Source organism: Balaenoptera ricei, chromosome X (assembly GCF_028023285.1).
Source record: "Balaenoptera ricei isolate mBalRic1 chromosome X, mBalRic1.hap2, whole genome shotgun sequence".
Classification (NCBI taxonomy): domain Eukaryota; kingdom Metazoa; phylum Chordata; class Mammalia; order Artiodactyla; family Balaenopteridae; genus Balaenoptera; species Balaenoptera ricei.
Window position 1 is genome coordinate 59,538,214 of NC_082660.1, and position 13,944 is coordinate 59,552,157.

Sequence of the window (13,944 nt, forward strand, 5' to 3'; positions counted from 1 at the left end):
CATTTTCTTAAATGTTTTGGGTTTGTTATTGTAGGTGTTTTCCTTCTCTTGTGTTTCTTGCCTAGAGAGGTTCCTTTAGCATTTGGTGTAAAGCTGGTTTGGTGGTGCTGAACTCTCTCAGCTTTTGCTTGTCTGTAAAGGTTTTAATTTCTCCATCACATCTGAATGAGATCCTTGCTGGGTAGAGTAATCTTGGTTGTAGGTTTTTCTCCTTCATGACTTTAAGTATATCCTGCCACTCCCTTCTGGCTTGCAGAGTTTCTGCTGAAAGATTAGCTGTTAACCTTATGGGGATTCCCTTGTGTGTTATTTGTTGTTTTTCCCTTGCTGCTTTTAATATGTTTTCTTTATATTTAATTTTTGCTAGTTTGATTAATATGTGTCTTGGCGTGTTTCTCCTTGGGTTTATCTTGTATGGGACTCTCTGTGTTTCCAGGACTTGATTAACTATTTCCTTTCCCATATTAGGGAAGTTTTCAGCTATAATCTCTTCAAATATTTTCTCAGTCCCTTTCTTTTTCTCTTCTTCTTCTGGGACCCCTATAATTCGAATGTTGGTGTGTTTAATGTTGTCCCAGAGGTCTCTGAGACTGTCCTCAGTTCTTTTCATTCTTTTTTTCTTTATCCTGCTCTGCAGTAGTTATTTCCACTATTTTATCTTCCAGGTCACGTATCCTTTCTTCTGCCTCAGTTATTCTGCTATTGATCCCATCTAGAGTATTTTTAATTTCATTTATTGTGTCTTTCATCGTTGCTTGTTTCCTCTTTAGTTCTTCTATGTCCTTGTTAAATGTTTCTTGCATTTTGTCTATTCTATTTCCAAGATTTTGGATCATCCTTACTATCATTATTCTGAATTCTTTTTCAGGTAGACTACCTATTTCCTCTTCATTTGTTAGGTCTGGTGTGTTTTGACCCTGCTCCTTCATCTGCTGCGTGTTTTTCTGTCGTCTCATTTTGCTTATCTTACTGTGTTTGGGGTCTCCTTTTCACAGGCTGCAGGTTCATAGTTCCCGTTGTTTTTGGTATCTGTCCCCAGTGGCTAAGGTTGGTTCAGTGGGTTGTGTAGGCTTCCTGGTGGAGGGAACTAGTGCCTGAGGTCTGATGGATGAGGCTGGATCTTGTCTTTCTGGTGGGCACATCCACGTCTGGTCGTGTGTTTTGGGGTGTCTGTGGCCTTATTATGATTTTAGGCAGTCTCTCTGCTAATGAATGGGGCTGTGTTTCTGTCTTGCTCTTTGTTTGGCATAGGGTGTCCAGCACTGTAGCTTGCTGGTCGTTGAGTGAAGCTGGGTCTTGATGTTGAGATGAAGATCTCTGAGAGATTTTTGCCGTTTGGTATTACTTGGAGCTGGGAGGTCTCTTGTGGACCAGTGTCCTGAAGTTGGCTCTCCCACCTCAGAGGCACGGCCCTGATGCCTGGCTGGAGCACCAAGAGCCTTCCATCCACACGGAGAGAGACCCCAGAGCAGTTCAGGCGTCTCTGTCCGCAGCTCCAGGAAGACGGCCACGGCCCAAGATGGCGGCACGTTTGAAGCCTGCCTCTCGTGCCAAGAATACAGTGAGGAAAGTATAGTCTTCAATAAATGGTGTTCAGAATGCAGAAGAATTAAATTGGATCCTTATCTTATATCATAGACAGAAATCACCTCAAAATGGGATTAAATACTTAAACATAAGATCCACAGTAAAATTTTTAGAAGACAACATACAGAAAAACTCCTTGACCTTGCCCTTGGCAATTATTTTTATTTTTGATATGACACCAAAAGATCAGGCAACAAAAACAAAATAAGCAGGTGGAACTACATCAAGTTAAATATAATCTGTAAGCAGTGAAAACACAACCACAAATTGAAAAGGCAACCTGTGGATTGAGAGAAAATATCTGTAAAGCTCATATCTGATAAGGGGTAAATATCCCAATATATATGGAACTCATACAACTCAACAGCAAAAAATCAAGCTGTTTCAAAAATAGGCAAAGGACGTGAATAGATATTTTCCCAAAGAAGACATATAAAGCACAGGGAACTCTACTCAATATTCTCTAATAAACTATATGGGAAAAGAATCTGAAAAAGAATGGATATATGTATATGTATAACTGAATTACTTTGCTGTGCACCTAAAACTAACACAACATTGTAAATCAACTACACTCCAATATAAAATTTAAGTTTAAATTTAAAAAGTGCACAACATCACTAATCATCAGGAAAATGCAAATCAAAACAACAATGAAATATCATCTCACATCTGTTAAGATGTTACTATCAAAAAAATTGAAGATTCCAAGTGTCAGTGAGGATGTGAGAATAGGGGAACCGGTGTGAACTTTTGGTGTGAAGTAAATTTGTACAGCCATTATGGAAAACAGTATCGAGATTTCTCAAAAAAAAAAAAAAAGCTTAAATATAGAACTAACATATGATCCAGGATTTGCTATTCTGTATATATAGCTAAAGGAATGGAAATTAGTACCTTGAAAAGATATATGTTCTCCCATATACACTGCAGCATTATTTATAATAACCAAGATATGGAAACAACTTAAGTGTCTGTGGACAGATGAATGGATAAGGAAATTGTGGTGTATATACATTACAATGGAATATTATTTAAGACTTAAAAAGGAATTAGATCATGCCATTTGGAAAACCATGAATGAACCTGTAAGTTATTATGCTAAGTGAAATAAGCCAGTTGCAGAAAGAAAAAAAACAACTGCATGATATCACTTACATGTGGAATCTAAAATTCAAATACATAGAAGCAGAAAGTAGTACAGTGGTTCCAGGGTTGGGAGGTGGGAGAGATGAGGAGATGTTCTTTGAAGGCTACAAAATTACAGTTACTTAGGATGAATAATCCAGAGACTATGGATTATCAGCATGATGACTATGGTTAATAATATTGTATTGGACACTGGAAATTTGTTGAGAGTAGATTTCAGGTGCTCTAATTGAACACACAAAAAAGGTAACTATGAAGAGAAGGTGTGTTAATTCTCTTGACTGTAGTAATCATTTCACTATACATATATAAAATCATAATGTTGTGAACCTTAAAAATATAGTTTTTATTTGAACAATTAACTCTAATCTATGCTGAAGGAGAAAATTTGGCTTCTGAATTGTGATGAGCTGTAAATTTTCAGAACATATTTTAAAACACTATGAAAGACAAAAATGTAAAATGTCTCATAATTTCTTAATATCGATTACATGTTGAAATGATAATGTTTTAAGCATATTGAATAAAATAAAATATATTGTTAAAATGTTTTAGGTAATTAGTGATAGGTGAGTACTTACTATTGTCACTTTAAAAATTTTTTGTATGTTTTGTAGTTCTTTTGCACTTTTTTTTTCTCTCTTGCTGTCCTCCTTTGTAATTTGAGAATTTTTTGTAGTGATATGATTTATTTTTTTCCTTTTATATATATATATATCTAATTTAAGTATTTTTTTTCTTTGTGATTATCACAGGGCTTACAAAAATCATCTTACAATAATCTATTTTAAGATTATATCAACTTAATTTTCCTCTCACAAAAAAACTACACTTTTACTCCCCCCCACAAACTTTATGTTACTGATGTCACAACTTACGTATTTTTACATTGTGTATCCATTAGCTAATTACTGTAGTTATAATTATTCTTAATACTTTTGTCTTTTAACTTTTTTACTAAAGTTTAAAATGATTTATGCATAACTATTACAATATTGGAGTATTCTGTCTATATATTTACCTTAACCAGTGAGTTTTATATTTTCATGTGACTTCTTGTTATTATTAAATGTCCTTTCATTTCAACTTGAAGAACTCCCTGTATACAGCGTAGAGTAGGATTGTTTTTTCATCTCTTCTGCCTATCTATGCCTTGTAATTGGAAGTTTAATCCATTTACATTTAAAGTAATTAATGATATAGTAGGATTAACTACTGCCATTTTGCAGTTTCTCTATGTCTTATAGCATTTTTTTTCCCTCGTTTCCTCCATTACTCCATTCCTTTGTACTTTGATGATTTGTAGTGACATGTTTTGATTCCCTTCTCATTCATTTTGTATATATTCTATAGATTTTTTTTCTTTGTGGCTCCAAATTAGATTATATATAACATGCTAGAGTTATAACAATTTAATTTAAATTGATACAAATTTAACTTCATTTTTAAAAAAAAAACTATACACCTACATATCTCTTTCCTCCCTTGTGGTTATCAGTGTCACCAATTATGTCTTTATATGTTGTACTAATAATAACATATATTTCTAATTATTTTTATGCACTTATCTTTTAAACCCTGTAGAAAATAAGTGGAGTTACAAACCAGAATTACCTTACCACTGGCTTTTGTATTTGCCCATATATTTACCTTTACCAGAGAAGTTTTTGTCTTCCTACAGTTTTGTGTTACTGTCCAGCAGCCTTCTATTTCAACCTGAAGGACTCCCTTTAGCATTTCATATAGGGTAGGTCTAATTGTATTGAACTTCATCAGCAGTTGTTATGTGGAAATGTCATAATAGAATTCTTAGTTGACACTTTTATTTTCTTTCAACGTTTAAATGTATCATTACACTGCCTTCTGTCCTCCAAGGTTTCTGATGAGATATTGGATGATAGTCTTATTGAGAATCCTTATACAGGATGAGTCATTTCTCTGTTGCTGCTTTCAATATTCTTTCTTTGGCTTTGTCTTTGGCTTTTGACACTTTGACTATAATGTGTCTCAGTAGGGCTCTCTTTTGGAGTTATCCTACTTGGAGTTTGTTGAACTTCTTGGATTTGTTGATTCATGTGTTTCAAAAAATTTGTGAACTTTTTAGTCACTATATTTTCAGATAATATTTTTGCCTATTTCTCTTTCTCCTCCACTTATGGGGCTCCCATAATGCACACACTGGTTCTTTTAATGATTTCCCCCAAATCTCTTAGTCTCTGTTAACTTTCTTCATTCTAGTTTTCCTTCTTCTCCTCAGACTCAATAATTTCAATTGTCTTGTTTATAAGTTTACTGATTTTTTCTTCTGTTTGTTTGAATCTTCTATTGATCCTCTCTATTGAATTTTTATCTCAGTTATTGTATTTTTCAGCTCTAGTATTTCTGCTTGCTTTATTAAAATAATTTCTATCTGTTTGCTGAAATTTTCATTTTGTTCCTATATCACCTTCCTGGTTTCTTTTAATTCTCTGTCTATGTTTTCCCTTAGCAATTTGAGCATATTTAAGACAATTTTTAAAAAGTATTTGTCTAGCAAACCTGCTGTCTGGGCTTTCTCAGGGATATTTTCTATCAATTTATTTGTTCGTATGAACCATGTTTTCTTGCTTCTTTGTATGCCTTGTAATTTTTCTTGGTTTTGAAATTAGGCATTTGACTATTATAATGTGGCAACAATGGAAACCATTTTCCCATGCTTCCCCAGTGTTTGTTATTTTTTATTCCCATTGGTAAAAACTGTAGTGACCCACTTGTTTTGATATTTTTTCCAAACTGTTTTCAAAGATTATTCCTTGCTTTATGTGATCACTGAAGTCTCTGTTCCTTTAGCTCATTTCAGCTACTGCTTTGACAATGATTCCCTTGAAATACAGAGAAATAAAACAAACAAGCAAAAAAAAAATGGAGAGAACAACTTTTCCAGTTTTTAAAGACTTCTAGGGCATTCCCTCATTACTTAATTAGGCTTTCTCTGAGCCTAGGAATCAGCTTGATGTGAAAGTTTAAGATCTTCTAAGGACTTTTCTGGGAATGCATCTTTTCTGGGCATGCTCCTGGTTTTCTAAATTCCCCCATATACATGGCTGTTTTTGATTGTCCTAATTACCCAGAAAGTTTCACTTCAGCTTCTTCTACAGGCATTTGATGGTCCATTGTATGTCTCAAACTGTAACATCTTGCCCCAAGCATCTGTGAGTTTGCAGTATAACTTGTATCTTTTATGAGTAGTACCTGCAGCTTTTCCAACTAGTTTTCTGTGTCATGCAAAACAGAGAGAAGTACCTTGCATTATAAATTTTCATATTCTCCAAAATGATTAAAACAGATGAAAGTCCACTCTGTACCCTCTGGCTCCAAGGAGGGAACTGGGAACCCAGATGCCACTGGCTCAAAACCAAGATTCCTGCAGTGGAGAGGGGTGATGCAAAGGCAAATATCTACAGAACAAGGCATTCCTACCATTTTGAAGATGGCTTTTTCTTGACTGAGTTTTTGCTTGGTTAGTGTAACCATGTTAATGTTTTTCAGATCTCCTGTAAAGTTGATTCAGACAGCTCTGGTTGTTTTTTTTGTCCCCCATTTTTTTTGGAGGGATAAGAGTCTGGAACTTTACAGTGTACAATTTTGCTGACATCATTCTCTCTTCTTAATGCTTTTCAACTGTTAAGTAATTTATGCCTGACAATAACTCTGAAGTAGATATTATTATCAATTTTATTGATCTAGTAGAAAAAAATAATAGCTATAAGGTAACTTGCATCCTTCCCCTAGGCTAAACCCCTTAGCATAGATTATGGTTCTTAAGTACTGGTTCTCCTTGATGTCCAAGGGTAACTTTTATCAATGATTTCTCCTGGAAATGAGATTTAAAATAGTACTTTTTCACTTATGTTAGAATAATTCAGACTCATGTCCTGTATTGTACCAGGTATGTAGAAGAAGAATATTGTGTGGGGGCTATGTCTCTCCATTAGTTCTTCACAGCTAATTTGTGTAACAATAAAATGGTAAATGGTAAAAATGGCAGCAATTATAGGCCCATAGAGGTGAAATGTGTCCGGATGTCCCTACAGAGATGCAATTGTGAGGTTGTGGGAACCAGAGATAGCTTTCCCTTGTAAGACTGTGAAACTTTTGAACCTAATGAACATTTAGACTTCAGACAGAGGCACATAAGATTGACCCTGACTTTGGACATCTTTGGCACTCTCAGTAGCCTAGACAGCTGACTGTGGCAGCAGAGGTTGCCTTTCTCTGGAATCTCTGGTGCCAATAATTGCTTCAGTATAACATCTATAATCTTGGATGGGAAGGAATCTAGCTGCCCTATGTTTGAGACTATCAGATTCAGAGACAATGTGAAGCTGCATCTGGGTTTGTTAAAGTGACTTTAGAAGTTCCAGAATAGGCAATTCCCTCACAATTTTGGAGATTGCAAGTGCTCCTCTGAATCCTGCAGCTGCAGAAGAGGGTGGACATGTTCATGTGTGGAGGTTTATGTATCTAGAGAGCAGTCTCCAAAAGAACTGCTAATTTAGGGACTATTGATGAGAGATTTGCATCAGGTGCTCCAGTATCAGAGGCTATTGAAAAATTGGCAGCAGTCTTACCTTGCCTTGCTCACTGCCCTGGGATGGAGGATGATGGGTTTGCAGTCTCCAGGGACTGCTGGCCTCTTGAGTAGAGCTGCTGAAGTTACTGGAATGTGGGCATATAGGCCTACAACATCTGTGGCTACTGCTCATCCAATTCAGGCTACTGCTGCTGCTCCTGCAATAGACCAGGCTGATCACCCAAGGGCTGCTGCTGCTTCTTCTGTGATGTGGGCAGATAGTCCCTTTGTTCTATACAGCCAGGGTGCTGATATTGGAATATAGGCAAATAAGCCTGTGGCATCTGCCCCTGCTGTTCTCCTCAACCAGGCTGCTGACCCTGTGGCTGATGCTGATACCAGAATGGAGGCAGATAGGCCTACAGAACCTACCTCTGTTATTCTACCAGCCAGGTTGCTGGCCCTGATATGAAAGATATTGCTGAAGTATGTTCTTGAGGCTCTGATATAAAAGCAATTGCCAGGAAGGACAATCCTGAAGCATGACCTGGAACAGCCTTCTCATGTCTGATTGTGGATCTCACAGATCAAGAAGTATATCCTGGGGATTCTTTGGGGTTGGAATTTTAGAAAAGTCTGTAGAAGTATCTTGGGCATTGGACTCAAAAGTTCTTCCCATTAAGGATATTCCTGCAATAGTCACTTCAGGAGTTTGTGTTAAAGTTGCTGAGACAGCCCTAAGTCTTTCCCATAGAAACCAGTCAGTGTCCTAAGAGATGCCTGTCTTTGGGTGGAGTTTTATATCTGACTCCTCCATTCTCTACACTCTTCACTGGGGCAATATATCAAAGACCTCTCCCTGTTTTCTTAATGAGCCTGGCTAAAGATTTATCAATTTTGATAATCTTTTCAAAACACCAGCTCTTGATTTCATTCATCTTTTCTATTGTTGTTTTTTTTGTGGGGAGGATTTATTTTATTTCCACTCTGACTTTATTGTTTCCTTCCTCTGCTGACTTTGGGCTTTGTTTGTTCTTTTTCCAATTCCTTTAGGTGGTAAGTTAGGTTGCTTATTTGAGACTTTTCTTGTTTAATGAAGTAGGCCTGTATCCCTATAAACTTCCCTCTTTGGAACTGCTTTGCTGTGTTGCATAGAGTTTGGAAAGTTGTGTTTTTATTTTTGTTTGTCTCATGGTATTTTCAGATTTCCTTCCTTGATTTTTCTATTGACCCATCAATTTTTTTAGCTGCATGTTGTTTAGTCTCTATGTGTTTGTGTTTTTTCCATTTATTCTTTTGTAATTGTTTTCCACTTTCATACTACTGTAATTAGAAAAAAATGCTTGATATAATTTCAATCTTCTTAAATTTATTGAGACTTGCTTTGTTGCCTAGCATGTGATATATCCTGGAGAACATCTCATATGCACTTGGAAAGAATGTGTATTCTGCTGTTTTGGGATGGAATGTCCCATAGACATCTATTCTGTCAATCTGGCCTAATATGTAATTTAAGGCCACAGTTTCCTTATTGATTGTATGTCTGGATGATCTATCCACTGATGTAAGTCCCCTACTATTATTGTATTACTGTCAATATCTCCCTTTATGTCTGTTAATATTTGCTTTTGTATTTCAGTGCTCCTATATTAGGTGCATATATGCTTACAATGTTCTATCCTCTTCTTGGATTCACCATTTTATTATTGTATAATGCCCTTCTTTGTCTTTTACTATAGATTTTGCTTTAAACTCTACTTTGTCTGATACGAGTATTGCTACCCCAACTTTCTTTTTGTTTCCATTTGCATGGAATATCTTTTTCTATCCCTTCACTTTCAGTCTGTGTGTCTTTAGCTCTGAAGTGAGTCTCATGTAGGCAGTATACAGATGGCTCTTTTTTCTTTATTCAATTTTTACCCTGTTTCTTTTTATTGAAGGATTTGGTCCATGGACAAATAAAGTGATTATTGATAGTTATGTACTTATTGCCAGTTTGTGACTTGTTTTCTGACTGTTTATGTAGTTCTTCTCTATTCTTTTATTCTTTTTTTAGCCTCTTCCCTCATGACTCGAATATTCTCTTTAGTGTTATGTTTGGGTGCCTTTCTCCTTAATTTCTGTGTATTTATTGTAGGTTTTTCATTTGCGGTTAAAATGGGGTTCATATATATCAACCCATAACCATATCTACTTGTTTTAAACTGATCATCATTTAAGTTCAAACACATTCTAAAGATCTGCATTTTTAAATCGCCCCATGTTTTGTATTTTTGGTTTTTGCTGTTGTTGTTGTTTGTTTTTTTGTTTTTAAACATCTTTATTGGAGTATAATTGCTTTACAATGGTGTGTTAGCTTCTGCTTTATAATAAAGTGAATCAGTTATACATATACATATGTTCCCATATGTCTTCCCTCTTGCGTCTCCCTCCTTCCCACACTCCCTATCCCACCCCTCTAGGTGGTCACAAAGCACCGAGCTGATCTCCCTGTGCTATGTGGCTTCTTCCCACTAGCTATCTATTTTACGTTTGGTAGTGTATATATGTCCATGCTACTCTCTCACTTTGTCACATCTTACCCTTCCCCCTCCCCATATCCTCAAGTCCATTCTCTAGTAGGTCTGTGTCTTTATTCACGTCTTGCACCTAGGTTCTTCATGACCTTTTCTTTTACTTTAGATTCCATATATATGTGTTAATATATGGCATTTGTTTTTCTCTTTCTGACTTATTTCACTCTGTATGACAGACTCTAGATCCATCCACCTCACTACAAATAACTCAAGTTCGTTTCCTTTTATGGCTGAGTAATATCCCATTGTATATAAGTGCCACATCTTCTTTACCCATTCATCTGTTGAAGGACACTTAGGTTGCTTCCATGTCCTGGCTATCGTAAATAGAGCTGCAATGAACATTTTGGTACATGACTCTTTTTGAATTATGGTTTTCTCAGGGTATATGCCCAGTAGTGGGATTGCTGGGTCGTATGGTAGTTCTATTTTCAGTATTTTAAGGAACCTCCATACTGTTCTCCATAGTGGCTGTATCAATTTACATTCCCACCAACAGTGCAAGAGGGTTCCCTTTTCTCCACACCCTCTCCAGCATTTATTGTTTGTAGAGATTTTGATGATGGTCATTCTGACTGGTGTGAGATGATAGCTCATTGTAGTTTTGACTTGCATTTCTCTAATGATTAATGATGTTGAGCATTCTTTCATGTGTTTGTTGGCAATCTGTATATCTTCTTTGGAGAAATGTTTATTTAGGTTTTCTGCCCATTTTTGGATTGGGTTGTTTGTTTTTTTGTTATTGAGCTGCATGAGCTGTTTGTAAATTTTGGAGGTTAATCCTTTATCAGTTGCTTCATTTGCAAATCTTTTCTCCCATTCTGAGGGTTGTCTTCTCCTCTTGTTAATGGTTTCCTTTGCTGTGCAAAAACTTTTAAGTTTCATTATGTCCCATTTGTTTATTTTTGTTATTATTTCCATTTATCTAGGAGGGGGGTCAAAAAGGATCTTGCTGTGATTTATGTCATACAGTGTTCTGTCTATGTTTTTCTCTAAGAGTTTGATAGTGTCTGGCCTTACTTTGAGATCTTTAATCCATTTTGAGTTTATTTTTCTGTATGGTGTTAGGAGGTGTTCTACTTTCATTCTTTTACACGTAGCTGTCCAGTTTTCCCAGCACCACTTATTGAAGAGGCTGTCTTTTCTCCACTATATATTCTTGCCTCCTTTATCAAAGATAAGGTGACCATATATGCATCAGTTTATCTATGGGTTTTCCATCCTGTTCCATTGATCTATATTTCTGTTTTTGTGCCAGTACCATACTGCCTTGATTACTGTAGCTTTGTAGTATAGTCTGAAGCCCGGGAGCTAAATTCCTCCAGCTCCATTTTTCTTTCTCAAGATTGCTTTGGCTATTCGGGGTCTTTTGTGTTTCCATACAAATTGTGAAATTTTTTGTTCTAGTTCTGTGGAAAATGCCAGTGGTAATTTGATAGGGATTGCAATAAATCTGTAGATTGCTTTGGGTAGTAGAGTCATTTTCACAATGTTGATTCTTCCAATGCAAGAACATGGTATATCTCTCCATCTATTTGTATCATCTTTAATTTCTTTCATCAGTGTCTTATAATTTTCTGCATACAGGTCTTTTGTCTCCTTAGATAGGTTTATTCCTAGATATTCCATTCTTTTTGTTGCAATGGTAAATGGGAGTGTTTTCTTAATTTCAATTTCAGATTTTTCATCATTAGTGTATAGGAATGCAAGAGATTTCTGTGCATTAATTTTGTATCTTGCTACTTTACCAAATTCATTGATTAGCTCTAGTAGTTTTCCGGTAGTATCTTTAGGATTCTCTATGTATACTATCATGTCATCTGCAAACAGTGAGAGCTCTACTTCTTTTCCAATTTGCATTCCTTTTATTTCTTTTTGTTCTCTGATTGCTGTGGCTAAAACTTCCAAAACTATGTTGAATAATAGTGGTGAGAGTGGGCAACCTTGGCTTGTTCCTGATCTTAGTGGAAATGGATTCCGTTTTTCACCATTGAGGATGATGTTGGCTGTGGGTTGGTCATATATGGCCTTTATTATGTTGAGGAAAGTTGACTGTATGCCTACTTTCTGGATGCTTTATATCATAAATTGGTGTTGAATTTTGTTGAAAGCTTTTTCTGCATCTATTCAGATGATCATGTGGTTTTTATTCTTCAATTTGTTAATATGGTGTATCACATTTCCTGATTTGCGTATATTGAAGAATCCTTGGATTCCTGGGATAAACCCCACTTGTTCATGGTGTATGATCCTTTTAATGTGCTGTTGGATTCTGTTTGCTAGTATTTTCTTGAGGGTTTTGACATCTATGTTCATTAGTGATATTAGCCTGTAGTTATCTTTCTTTGTGACATCTTTGTCTGGTTTTGGTATCAGGGTGATTGTGGCCTCATAGAATTAGTTTGGGACGGTTCCTCCCTCTGCTATATTTTGGAAGAGTTTGAGAAGGATAGGTGTTAGCTCTTCTCTAAATGTTTCATAGATCGCCTGTGAAGCCATCTCATCCTGGGCTTTTTTTTTCTTGGAAGATTTTTAATCACAGTTTCAATTTCAGTGCTTGTGATTGGTCTGTTCATATTTTCTATTTCTTCCTGGTTCAGTCTCAGAAGGTTGTGCATTTCTAAGAATTTGTCCATTTCTTCCAGGTTGTCCATTTTATTTGCATATAGTTACTTGTAGTAATCTGTCATGATCCTTTGTATTTCTGCAGTGTCACTTGTTACTTCTCCTTTTTCATTTCTAATTCTATTGATTTGAGTCCTCTCCCCTTTTTTCTTGTTGAGTCTGGCTAATGGTTTATCAATTTTGTTTATCTTTCAAGGTACCAGCTTTTAGTTTTATTGATCTTTGCTATCATTTCCTTCACTTGTTTTTCATCTATTTCTGATCTGATCTTTATGATTTCTTTCCTTCTGCTAACTTTGGGAGTTTTTTTTTTCTTCTTTCTCTTGTTCTTTTAGGTGTAAGGTTAGGTTGTTTATGTGAGATGTTTCTTGTTTCTTAAGGTAAGATTTTGTTGCTCTAAACTTCCCTCATAGAACTGCTTTTGCTGCATCCCGTAGATTTTGGGTCATTGTGTTTTCATTGTCATTTGTTTCTAGGTATTTTTTTATTTCCTCTTTGATTGCTTCAGTAATCCCTTGGTTATTAAGTAGTGCATTGTTTACCCTCCATGTGTTTGTATTTTTTACAGGTTTTTTTCTGTAATTGATATCTAGTCTAATAGCATTGTGGTTAGAAAAGATACTTCATATGATTTCAATTTACTTTAATTTACCAAGGTTTGCTTTGTGACCCAGGATATGATCTATCCTGGAAAATGTTCCATGAGCACTTGAGAAGAATGTGTATTCTGTTGTTTTTGGATGGAATGTGCTATAAATATCAATTAAGTCCATCTTGTTTAATGTATCATTTAAAGCTTGTGTTTATTTATTTATTTTCATTCTGGATGATCTGTCCATTGGTGGAAATGAGGTGTTAAAGTTCCCTATTATGATTGTGTTACTGCCGATTTCCCCTTTTATGGCTGTTAGTATTTTCCTTATGTATAGAGGTGCTCCTATGTTGGGTGCATAAATATTTACAATTGTTATATCTTCTTCTTGGATTGATACCTTGATCATTATGAAGTGTCCTTCTTTGTCTCTTGTAATAGTCTTTGTTTTAAAGTCTATTTTGTCTAATATGAGAATTGCTACTCCAGGTTTCTTTTGATTTCCATTTTCATGGAATATCTATTTCCCCCCCCCCCCTTCACTTTCAGTCTGTATGTGTCCATAGGTCTGAGGTGGGTCTCTTGTAGAAAGCATATATACAGGTCTTGTTTTTGTATCCATTCAGCCAGTCTATGTCTTATGGTTGGAGCATTTAATCCCTTTACATTTAAGGTAATTATCGATATGTATGTTCCTATTACCATTTTCTTAATTGTTCTGGGTTTATTATTGTAGGTCTTTTCCTTCTCTTGTGTTTCCTGCCTAGAGAAATTCTTTTAGCATTTGTTGTAAAGCTGGTTTGGTGGTGCTGAATTCTCTTACCTTTTGCTTGTCTGTAAAGGTTTTAATTTCTCTGTCAAAT